Source organism: Tasmannia lanceolata, unplaced genomic scaffold, assembly GCF_043159265.1.
Source record: "Tasmannia lanceolata isolate RefF3 unplaced genomic scaffold, GAP_Taslan_0.1 ptg000037l, whole genome shotgun sequence".
Lineage (NCBI taxonomy): Eukaryota > Viridiplantae > Streptophyta > Magnoliopsida > Canellales > Winteraceae > Tasmannia > Tasmannia lanceolata.
Genome location: NW_027518714.1, coordinates 49,331,907 through 49,344,731, shown reverse-complemented (window position 1 = coordinate 49,344,731; position 12,825 = coordinate 49,331,907). Strand labels below are relative to the sequence as shown.

At 43.2% G+C, this 12,825-nt stretch overlaps 1 pseudogene; it reads right to left on the bottom strand.

Annotated features, from left to right (window-relative positions):
- Positions 1-5,619: 5,619 nt before the first annotated feature.
- On the bottom strand, positions 5,620-10,962 carry LOC143861520 (uncharacterized; annotated as a pseudogene).
- Between the last annotated feature and the right edge of the window lie 1,863 nt (positions 10,963-12,825).

Here is a 12,825-nt window from a genome sequence, read left to right as displayed (position 1 = left end):
ATCCCTTATTATTATTGTTATTATTATTCATTTGTATCTATGTAAGCCCCCAATGGTTGTACTTTTTTTCTGGTAGGTAAGATGGGATTTGGCGGGGACCCCTCCCGGTTTATTAGATAACGAGAAAGCCTCCAAGCAGGAAAAATACTTTTACAAGAAAAAGAATTCATTTCGTATTGGGATTTGCTAAGGTCCATCGCAAAAGGCTTTTCGCGGCTGGTCTGTCACACATCAACCAGCCACCTCGTGGATGGAGACAAAAGCTGTTGTCTTTATTAACGAGGTGGCTGGTCTGATGTGAGACAGACCAGCCGCGAAAACCCGTTTGCCATGGACGCTAGCAATTCCCTTTCGTATTTGTTGAACAAAACATTTTAAAGAGTGTCTAACAAAGTACCGAAAAGGAAAAGGCTTTCCTTACGTGGAAAAGCCTTTTCTGGTAACCAAACATGCCTATGTTTCCACATCTGCTAACCTTTGCAAATGATTCAACCCCATATTTTTAAACCATTTTTCCCATATGCTCTAAATACTAAAATTATATACATATATATATATATATATATATATATATATATATATATATATATGAGGAAAGTGAAGCTACACCACCGGTGTAGCTAACTTAGCTACACCACCCGCTTAAAATACAATGTGCCCACATTGTTTTGGTGATCCAAACCATTCATTTGATTGGCCCTCACATAGATAGGGTGTCCACCAAAAATCAGCTCCATAGAATCATCCTAAGTTAGCTACACCGGTGGTGTAGCTTCACTTTCCTCTATATATATATATATATATATATATATATATATATATATATATATATAGGCTACTGATGTTCGCACTAGCATGTTTTGATAATTGCAGTAAGTGATCATTTCTTTTATTTTTTAAACAGCTGTCAAAGGTTATTTATTGTTCCCAAAAAGCTTTTAGAGCTAATTAAAATAGGAAGACAAGCTGAGTTTGTGCAATTATTAAAAGATGTTGTAGCAATATCAGTAACCATTTTTTTTATTGAATAAAAATACACTTGCAAAAAGCAGGTGCAAGGAATTCCCCCATTGGATCCATATCAACAAAGTGCCTTTAATCTTTCTATACTCTTACAATTTTCAGTGCTAATTATAAATGCACTTGGGTTACATGGATCCAATGGGGCACCGTTTGTGTTGGTTTTTTGCAAGGGCAAGGGAAAGCCATTTAGAAATGCCCACCTTGTTCGAAAATCCAGACCGTTTATTTGTTAGCGTTAGCCTTCCGTCGTTAATAGAGAGGGTTAGCATCATCCTATGGAGATGATTTTATGGGCAAGGCCTACTTAGTGAACAAATGAATGGTTTGGGCCTTCTAATAAGGTGAGCCCAAGTTATTTTATTTTGTTGTTTTTTTAAATGCATGTTACAATGTCATCTTATGTAGGTACACGTATTATTTTTAAATACAGTGGGGCCTACCTAAAACATTTGAAAGCGATACAAAAGTTGTGAGGGGGTGAATTTATCCTAGAAGGGGTGAATTTATCACCACCCATTGTCACGAGTTTTAACAAGAGTGAGCTGTTTAGTGTTTGTCTGGTAGACATCATTTTTGTCGTATTCCAAATGGTGTGGTCTGATCACATGATTTTATAACTATAAGATGTAAACAGACAAAACTTGGGACCCACCCACGTCTGACCTCCATATTCAAAGAGGCCTCTCAAGCTATAGAAGCTAGAGTGAAATTCACTCTTTAGAATCATGGATGAGCAGCAAAACAGGGGAAGTGGAATCCTCATTCCTACTTTCCATGTGCAACTAAACAGCAGATGAACAGGGAATTCAGGAACTGGTTTCGTTCCTGGAATATTATTCGAATTCAAAACTCGTTATACAAAACAGCCCCAATATGTGTATATGTGCTAGGGCTGCAACTCGGGTCGGGCGGGTCAGGTTTTGGAGAGCCCAACCCTACACGAGAAATATCTCGGGTCGGGTCGGGTTTTTTTTCGGAAAACCCACGATTCCCAAACCCGGCCCTACCCATGATAAATCTCGGGTCGGGTCGGGTCGGGTCGGGTTTTTTCACGTTGACGCAATTTTTTAAGGAAAACTCTTGTTTGGCAAGGCAACTCAACTCATAGAAGCAGAAATTACACTCACATTACACTTGAATCAAACAATGATGTAATTACACTCACATTACACTTGAATCAAACAATGCCGTAATCAAACAATGTTGTAATTACAATCAAACAATGCCGAATCAAACACTTGAATCAACTCAACTCATAGAAGCAGAAATTACACTCACATACTATAACAGTGTGTGCGTGGGTTTTCACTTTTAACTTTTAACTAATAATAGAAAAAAAATTACATACTATAACTTATGTAACTCGGGTCGGGTCGGGCCGGGCCCCTTCAAACCCGGCTCGACCCGAGATTCATGCGGGCTTTTGGATGCTCAACCCGGCTCGACACGAAACCCATGAAACCTGAACCCAACCCAGGTTATTTTTGGGTCGGGTCGATGCGGGTCGGGTTTTACTCGGCTCGAGTTGCAGCCCTAATATGTGCGTACAAAAATTAGGGCTGCATTGAAGAAAAAAATTCCTTCTGGCAGCTTTTCGTTATAGATTTTCAGAAACATGCTGAACAGGTCATTTTTTAACACTTTTCATTATCCTCCCAAATAAAAAGCACAGAAGGGCGACCGAGAAAGGTTTTAAAGAACATACCTTAGGTAGCCAAAGAAACATAATAAAACTTGCATAATACCTATGGGGACTTGCTAGGCAATTTCTCACCAAGCCATTTAGCGGGAAAAAAAAGTGATCCGGGAAATGGCTTTATGCAAAATTGCCTATCAAATCCAATTCCTTTTATATGAATTGCCTCAAATCTTTGATCTTGTCAAGAAAAAGATATCAACTTCTGATATCTTTTTGGGGAACTGAACTTGGAAAGCAGAACAGATCCTTCGATTCTTGTCCTCAAGTGATTTCTTCCAAGTCAAGATGGCATATTTTGGACCATTCAAAAAAGAAAAATATCAGCTTTTATATGAGTTTATTCAGGCTCCGTTTGTATCTGGGAGAAAGTTAAAAGAAACATGCACTGGTGTCACGGGCATGGCAATTCCGTTAGCTAAAACCGTGCGGGACTTGCAGTTCGCACCCCAATGCTTAACACAAGCCAGCCTTCTATCCAACTAGTGCAACACTTGGTCAAAAGTAACACCTTGAGAGTTCAGAAAGAAAGCTTTTATTACCTAAAGAATGCTTACAACTTTCTGAGGTTATACATAAATGAGGGGCTCTCCCTCTTTTATAGGCATCAGGGAAACTTTCTAGATCTCTTTCTACACATTTCTTATTTTTTTATTTTTTTTAAAATGTTATACACATTTCTTTTTCTCGAATATTCTAAGGATATTCCATCTACATTCTTTAGAAAATATCTAAATTTCTTTTAGAATATTTACATGCCTCTTCTTCTAGAGTCTTTTACTCTTCTACAAGGCTCTAGAAAGTTCTAGTGTTCTCTACATTAATCTAGAGATATCTAGAAAGTTCTAGAATAACCTACATAATTCTAGAAAGTCTAGAGGATTCTAGAATTCTCTACATAATTCTAGAGATATCTAGAAGAATCTAGAATTCTCTACACAAGTCTAGGGATGACTAGAAAAATCTCTAGTAGAGAGAGTAGGTGAGGGAATTGGGCAAATTTTTCTTAGTTCGTGACAACCTCCCCACCTAAATTGGTGACGTCCTCGTCGCGTCTTCATTGCAATACCTCTGAATTTGCTCCTCAAATTGCCTCGATGTCACGTCCACTCCCAATTGGCTTCGCTCTCTGGCATGTTCTGCCACTTCACAAAGTATTCAGTGTAAGAGGGCACGCCGCGTCGTTCAATTGTTCGGTCCGCTATGATGTGCTCTGCTTCTTCATTGAAGGAGTCTACTACCGCAGTGGGCGCTCGGTGTGACACTCCTCGACTTGGATCCTCTGCGTCTTCATGATTAGGTTTTAAGCAGCTAGCATGGAAGACTGGTGAATCTTGAGTTTGGGTGGCACCTCCAACTTGTACGAGACTTTTCCACCCCTTGTTAGGACTTTGAAGGGGCCTTCATATTTCCATAGCAACCCCTTGTGCACCTTTCTGAATGTTTTGAAATGTTAGGGTAGGAGCTTCACGAGTTCTGGGTCCCCCACTTCGTATTCCGCTGGTCTTCTCTTTTTGTCCGCCCACTTCTGCATGCACCTGGCAGCCTTATTCAAATAGCTTTGAGCTAAGTTGGTTTTCTCTTGCCATTCTTAGCAAAGTTGTAGGCACCGGGACTTTTGCCAGTGTACCTTGCCAAGACAGTTTGAGGGGAGAGTGGTTCTCCCTGTAGCAAGCTCCAAAAAATGGAGCTTGCTACAGCTCTTGTACGAGACATTTGTCGGCTTTGGCTCTGTTTGGATGCCAATTGCAACGAAGCCTTGAGGAATCCCCAAGCAAAAAAATACACTTTTTGGTGTTTGTTTGCCAATTTAGCATCACACTCCATGGAGACTACTGGACGAGAATGATAACTAATTATTGATGTGGCACCCATGAGCTCTCTTTATACCCTCCATGCCTCATTTCTCCGGTAAAATTCTTCAAGTAGAATTATGCTCTCCTCTCTCTCTCTCTCTCTCTCTCTCTCTCTCTCTCTCTCTCTTCTCTTTCTATATATTGGTAATGACACCCCGTCACATAGGGGTGCAACTTGGGTCGAGCTCAACCCAAACCCAACGGGTTTAACCCGATTTTGGCTAGGGTTGGGTTGGCATTTTCTCATGCTGGGTTGGGTTAGGGTTGGGAAAAGCCAACCCGATTTAATTTCAGGTTTGGTTAGGGTTGAGGCCTTGGCAACCGACCCGACCTCCGTCCTCTAATTTTTTCTTGATTTTCTTACGATTATGTTTTTTCCTTATACTTTTATGTTTGGCCCTAGATGAACCCGAACCCAACCATCCTCAACCCAAACCCGACCCGACCCGATTTGGGGCGGGTTGGGTTAGGGTTGACCATCCTCAACCCGAGGCTCGGGTTGGGTCAGGTTAGGGTTGAGGGAATGCTATCTCGGGTTGGGTTAGGGTTGGCCTCAACCCGACCCGAGTTGCACCCCTACGCTCCCATTCCTTACAAGATTGGCAACCAAACACTACTTATCACTATTCTACTTATCACTATTCTACTAGGTAAATCCTTGGTTGATCAAACATTACAATTGGCACACACAAAGTGCCTCAAGTAGAGCTCAAAGAGCGCATTGACATGCTCTGTCTGTCCATCAGTTTGTGGGTGGAAGCTTGTGGAGAAGCAGAGGTCTAAGCCTAGCAACTTGAACAATTCCATCCAAAACCTGGCCGTGAAGCAGGGATCCCGATCACTCACTATATTTCTAGGCACACCCCAATAATTCATTATGTTCTTTAGGAATAGCCGAGCAGCCTCCTCTGTAGTGTAATCTTGTGAAGCAACCATGAAAGTAGCATACTTGGAGAATCGTTCCACCACTACCATGATAGATCCAAATCCCTCAGATTTTGGAAGGCATGTGATGAAGTCCATGGATAAACTCTCCCATGGGCCTTTTGGGATTAGGAGTGGCTCCAAGAGCCCTATAGGATGTTGCTACTCCACCTTGTCTTGTTGGCAAACAAGACACGTCCGCACATAGGCTTCCACATCATCTCGCATTTGTGGCCAAAAGTAGGCTCCCTCCAATAGAGCCCTCGTGCACTTTTTGCCCTGGGTGCCCTGCCTATTGTGAGTCACGACATTCCTTGATCAAATTCTTCCTCAAGTTCTCCCAGTTGGGAACATACAATTGTCTTCCCTAGTGTAGAATAGGCCATTTTCTAACCAGAATCGCATTGTCTCTTGCTGTTGGGCCTACTCCATTAGACTCGTTGCAATAGGATCCTTTTCAAGTCCTTCCTTGTTCGAGTCTTGTATGGTGCCTTTCAAGAAGCACTCAGCCCTTTCTTGTAAGCCTACAGCTAGCCCCACTTTCCTGCTTAGGACATCTGCCACCTGATTGGTCCTTCCCGGCTTGTACTCAAGCACCGTATCGAATTCTGCCAAGAAGTCCTATCGAATTCTGCCAAGAAGTCCTACCATCGAGCATGCTTAGGGCTCAACTTCTTTTGGGATTGAAAAAAGCTGGTGGCTACTTTGTCTGTTAGCACTACAAACTTGGCTCCAAGTAGGTAATGCCTTGCAATATACCACAGCTGTCATCTCACTGTATATCGTCTTTCTGCATCCCCGCCCCCACCACCACCCCCCAAAATGGCAAAGTCGGAAGCATCGGTGTGCACTTCATATGGTTTACGTGGGTCTGCGAGCATCAAATTGGTTTCTCCATTACGACTTGCTTTAGATAGTCAAAGGCCTGTTGTGTTCCTCCACCCATTTCCAACTCATGTTCTTCCGTAGCAGGTTGGTAAGAGGTGCAGCTCAACCCAAATAGTCCTTGATGGAACACCTATAATAGTTCACTAATCCAAGAAAGGATCTTAACTCGTTCACCTTTGTAGGGGGTTCCCACTACTTGATGGCACGAACCTTGGTCTCATCCATTTGAAGAGTCCCTCCACTACTCTATTTTTTTATTTTTATTTTAAAGTTGACAATTTTATTGATGCTATGAAAATTACAAAGGGGACCAGAGGTCCCAACTTGCTTTACATAGTACCAAGTAAGGAAAGTCAGGGGCATACCCCTTGGCCACGAGAAAGAAACAAAATCTACTGACGTGAAACCGCTATAGAAAGATAAATACTTTCATGCACTCCCACTTGGCTATTTCGTTGTGTCCCTTCCTCTTTGAGATCATCTTCAACCATGTTCAGAGAGAAACCATCACCATACATTAACCTTTCCTATGCATTACCCACTCAGAGTCTGGAAAATTCAAAAGCTATATACTTCTTGTACGATCCCCTGCACATTAAACATCACTGAACATTCTGAATCTACATCCTACCTATACGCTAACTTAAAAAGACTTCATTGCAATCTTTTTACCTTCTCCATCCATCAAAAACTAATTCCAACCTCCCAAAAGACCGTCTACCAAAAAGAAACTTCAAGAAACCATACACCAAAACGTCAATTAACTTTGGTTCGGAACTTTACGCACACTTCCTCAACTCCCTCATTAGGATCCCAATCTGTAATTCTAGTTCCATCTCTTTGGAAAAGAAGACTGAAGCATACTACGGGAAAGGAACCTCTTCCACTGGATTCAAACGGATAGCTATCAGTTCCTTTATCTTCTCAATGCAAATAATTTGCTTGGCCTCCCATTCTAGCCGTCGCAATTTGTTTTCATTCTCCAGACGACCTTTGAAATAAGAGAGCTTGTAAATCGGAGTACAAATATCCTTGACGTTATAAGTACCTGTTATAGGATAAAGTTCTTCCACGTTGTTCCTGTAGTCCTCCTGGAATAGCTTCCACTGTCTTTTGATGATTCGTTATACCAATTCTGCTAAGGTTGGAGCTTCCACCGAGGCTTTCGCTTCACTATATTTCAGGTTTCTAGCCCAACGACGATGCTGAAACCATTGCGAACAGTCAGATACCTCCCTTCGTTTCCGCTTATATGTTCGAACTTCCGAGGAAGAAGGAGAAGAAGCCATTTTCCTAAATACAAACAAATGTTTTTTACTCGCCTTTTCCTGAGAATGACCAACAGACTTTTTAATCTTGTCTTCATTACCCCCCTATTTTATCTATATTAGTGTGACCGCCCAAAACTCCTATACTTGGGCCCCACAACCTGGATACCTCGAATGAAGCAGATATTAAAAGCTAAAATTTCTTTCCCAACAACACTAATCATGATAGCCTCAGAGAGACGGGTGCTGTCACCACCCTTTCCTTGCACTAGAAAAGACACTTGTAGCACAATCGCCAAGGAAACTAGATAATGCTTTTCTTTCCTTTAGATCTTCTTGGATCTAAAATCTATCATTATCAAAGGCATGGGCCCATCCTTCCCAGCTTGGCAAAGGATTTAAGGGTCTTGCCTCTTTTTCTTCCAGTATTTCGAAAGCTGTAATTCTTTCCACAGTTCCTTCCTCTCTCTCGCCCTGAATGGGCCATATACCGCCGTGAAAATCCACCTCTCATCCCATTCAGATGAAGTAAACTGAACTGTGAGCAAATATCTTCCAAATCTTGTTCCTCCATTAGCAAACCTTCCTTCCTTTCATATAATAATTATTCCTCCAGCCGTTCCAACTGACGGCAAAGCAACCCACTCCCGGTGATTCCTCCCCCACAGTTTGTTAATAAGTTGCTCAGTGGTTCCCATTATTTTTTATTCAGTGATGATCACCAGATATAATTCCCTCTAAGAAGCGAAAGCTTTGATTAATCGTACCTTATTGTCATCTCCCAATCCTCTTATGACCCAAAACCCTATCCTCATTAGGAGCAAGGATTAGACTCCCAACGAGTAGGAATTTTGATTTAAGAGGAAACCTCTGCCCTTGGGAAAGATTTATGAGAGTTAACCTCTTCCAAGGACCGGGGCGAGAATTTACCAGCTAAAGATAGGGGGTGAGAAATCCTTACCCCTAGGTGCTCAGTATCTTGTTTTCCATCACTATTACTTGGATATTCGGAGTTAAAAACCTTACATTTCCATCTCCATTTGCGTGTGATATTATTGGTATTTCTTAAGATCCTTTTATTGAAAGTAGGTCCACGCACTGCTCTTGAGAATACCCAGGGCCCGCTTGACTTTAGCTTGTAATCCAAGAGGGATCATAGGTACCTCGATGTTATGTCTTTTCCGCCAATGGTTCTTTTCTCCAGCTGTCATTTGATCTGTTCGCTTTGCTATATCAGGATTTTGAACTTTGAATTTGAATTTTGAAAATCCCACGTCATGAGAAAGCCCCATAGTCCTGAGATCATGTCGCTTTCTACTCTCGGGCATTCCAATGCCAAAATCCTCACTGACAGCTATAGGGGAGAAAAGGTCTGTTGGATCTGCCGTCGGCCTCGCCCGAGTATCTCCTTGGCAATCAACCGTCGTCGGGAAGGACCCTGATTCCGGTCGGAAATTTTCCGGTGGCAATGGAGGCAAATTCTGGCACTCCAGTCCCACCAGATAGTCAGAATTTTGAACCCGAAGCCGTAAGAAGGGAACTGAAAGCTTCCATTTTGGGGTGAGAATTCTGGCCAGAGCATAGCCCATGCTTTGTCCATTATTCTGTTCCATTTTTATTTCCAGCACCATTCCGAGACACCTTCCCAGGGCTTCAACGGTGGAAGTTGCCCAAACATGGAGTGGAATACCATAAAACTTAACCCAGATTTCCTCCTCTCCTTGTTGATAATCCTAGTCCCACTTTTTTAAGGAAGAGAAGGTGATCACCATACGCACCAGCTCCCATTCTTAGAACCTTCAAAGCTATATCATCCTCATCAAACACAGGAATTCATTTTTTGCTAGGATACTAGGAGTGGTTAGAGACCGAATGCCCCAATGATTCCGAGCCCAGTTCCTAAGTTCCTCAGCACTCCACACATTGTCCACTGATTTTCCTATCAGACAAGCTTTTAGGAGGTGTCGCCTGCTGTCTACTTCCTTCCCTAAGATTTGAAGAAGAGGTAGTCCATTTTCCAAAATAGTTGAGATTTCACCTGATTCCGGCCACCCATCGTTTTCAAATAACCGAGCGTCATTACTTGTTGTGAGCGTCAAGGAAAACATCTTATGCTGATGGGGATTCGCACACCATCGGCACTGTCCCCTCCAACTAAAGTTGAGATATTAACAATATTTACACTTCCAATCCTTCCAGCCGTTCCACCCCTAAATCCGATTCCTGCCATTTGATGCTCGAACTCCAATCTTTTCGCTTTTCCTAACCCCATTCCACTGCGGTCCGTCTCCAAGAGTCACTAGATTCGCTCCAGTTGTGATCGTCTCCCCCTCCCCCCCAACAACAACTAGTTCCGCTCCATTTGCTCCAGCTTGCTGACACCTTCTACATCGATTCCTCCATCCAAGATATCGCCAACCTCCAACCTCCATCCTCTCTCTCTCTCTCTCTCTCTCTCTCTCTCTCTCTCTCTCTCTCTCTCTCTCTCTCTCTCTCTCTCTCTCTCTTCTTCATCTTCTGTTTTTGTTCCCTCCACTACTCTTATGCCCCAGAAAGAAAACTTCTTGCTGGGCAAATGAACATTTCTCCTTTGCATACAACTCATTGTCTCTTAGCACTTGGAAGACCTTCAAGTGCTCCAAATGCTCCTCCATAGTCTTGCTGTAGGCTACAATATCGTCAAGATACACCCCTACAAATTGGTCCAGATACGGGTGGAACAATTTGTTCATAAGTGTGCAAAATATTGCAGGAGCATTCGTGAGGCCAAAAGGCATTACCAGAAATTCGAATGCCCCATAGCGAGTGACACAGGTAGTATTCTCCTCACCACCTTCGGCAATACGCACTTGATGGTAGCCTGACCGCAAGTCCAACTTTTCGAGAGATAGCAAGCTTCTCCAAGCTGATAAAAAAGATCAGCAATCAAGGGATCAGATACTTTTTCTTGATTGTGGCCCTATTCAATGCCCAATAGTCAATGCACAAGCGAAGTGTGCCATCGTGCTTCTAGCAACACTGGCGCTCCATAAGGGGCCTTGGAAGGCTGGATGGATCCCGCATCCGCATCCAACAGCTGCTTTAGTTGCCCCCTCAATTACTCTAACTCGGATGGCGCCATCCAATATAGTGCCATTGCTGGGGGGTTTGCACCAGGTAATAACTCAATCTTGTGATCTATCTCCCTCGTTGGTGGAAGCTTTCTAGGCAACTCTGGAGGCATTACATATCTGAATTCTTTAAGGATAGCTTCCACCTCTTGTGGCTCCTCCATCTTGGTTCTTTGCTCTTCCTCAGTACCCACCATAGCAGCAAGATAAGTGACTTAACCTTTCTTGAATCCTTTCCCAAGCTGCATGGCTGAGAGCATAGCCCTGTTCACCTTTGCCCCTGGTGATATAGGGACCATGCAGGGATACTTTTCCTCCATTATGCATCCTGAATATATGTGTGGCATGGAACCGCCTTCACTTGCCTTAAAAATCAATCCCGAACACCAATTGGAAGTCATCCATAGGAGCAACTGTCAAGTCAACTTTTCCCTTCCAAACTTCCATGTGTAGCTCAACCCCATGAACCACACCCTGGACTGGTTTGGCTTCAGAATTGAGGGCTTAAGCCATGCGGACACCCTCTTAGGCTTCAAGTCCAATCACTTCGCTTCCTCCATTGAGACAAAGTTGTAAGTGGCACCCGTGTCTACCATAGTGCAGGTGCTCTTGCCATTGATATCAACTTGGACATGCATGAGTCCTTTTGTTAGACCCTTTGGTTCTCCGATGGACTTGGCTATGGCACTTAATAATTGCAGTGATCCTACTTGAGTTTCTTCAACAACATCCTATTCCACGGACTTAGCTATGAGACCACATAGAACTTTCTTCTTTGGGCATTCCTTGGCATAGTGTGATCCCATGCAAATGAAGCAACTAATCTCACGAAGCTTAAACTTGCTTACATCCTCCTTACGGTTGTCTTTATTAAATTAGTATAGGAATGTTTGTCCGTTCTCTCCACTCTTATCCTTTTCTCCCTTACCTTTGCCTTGGCCACTCTTAGAGGACTTGGACCCAGAAGAATCTATCTTCTTGAATTCTACCAACTTTTCGGTTACAGCCATGGCTGAGGCAAAGGTCTTGTACACCCCTTCTTTCTAATTCCTGCCCAGCCCAATGTTGCAACCCATCCATGAAATTGAAAAACAATTCCTTCTCTGGCATATCAGGCACTTCGATCATAAGAGTGGAGAATTCCCTCACATAATCCCAGATAGAGCATGTATGCTCGAGTCTCTTCAAGTTCTTCCTAGCCAAGAACTCTATATTTTCAGGATAGAATTGCCTCTTGATTTCCTTCTTAAAGTCTTCCCCAGTATCAATGATGCAGGAGCCCTTCTCGATGTCAGCATGTCACCTGCGCAACTACAGCGCAGCAGTGACGTTAAGGTACATAGTGGGAGTACGGATCTAGGCATCCTCCTTCGTGATCTTGGTAGCTTCGAAGTAGTGTTCCATTTTCCATAGCCAATTATCTATCTCTCTAGCATCCCTAGTGCCCTTATAAGGTTCAGGAGTTCTTACCACGGGACATGATTCGCAATGAGGCCTTCACTTGCCATGATGTGCTTCCACACGACATGATCCCCACGCATTTCCTCCACTTGGGCTTGGAGGGTAGCAAGCTTCTCTTCCAAGGCTTCGTTCTCCTCAGCTTGGTCATCGCCCCATTGATTTAGCATGCTAAGGACCTCACCCTTGAGCTCCTCAAATACCTCCCTTTGCTCGTTGATGTGAGTCTCCATACACGTAAGTCAATCCTTTATGGCAGCCACAAAGTCCATAGACTTCCCCACTTTTGCCTGGGACTCATCGCGCCTCGCATCTCCTCGAGCCACGTCCGAGCCACTAGAAACCATAGTGTCCTTGTGTTGCAGAGGTGACACCCTTGTAACCTTGGCTTTGATACCACTTGTCACGAGCCTGGCAATTCAGTTAGCCAAAACCGTGCGATAATTGCACTTCACAACTCAATGCTTAGCATAAGTCAGCCTTCTATCCAACTAGTGCAACACTCGGATAAAGAGAGTTCAGAAAGAGGGCTTCTATTACTGGAAGAATGCTTACAACCTTTTGAGGTTATACACAAATGAGGGGCTCTCCCACTTTTATAG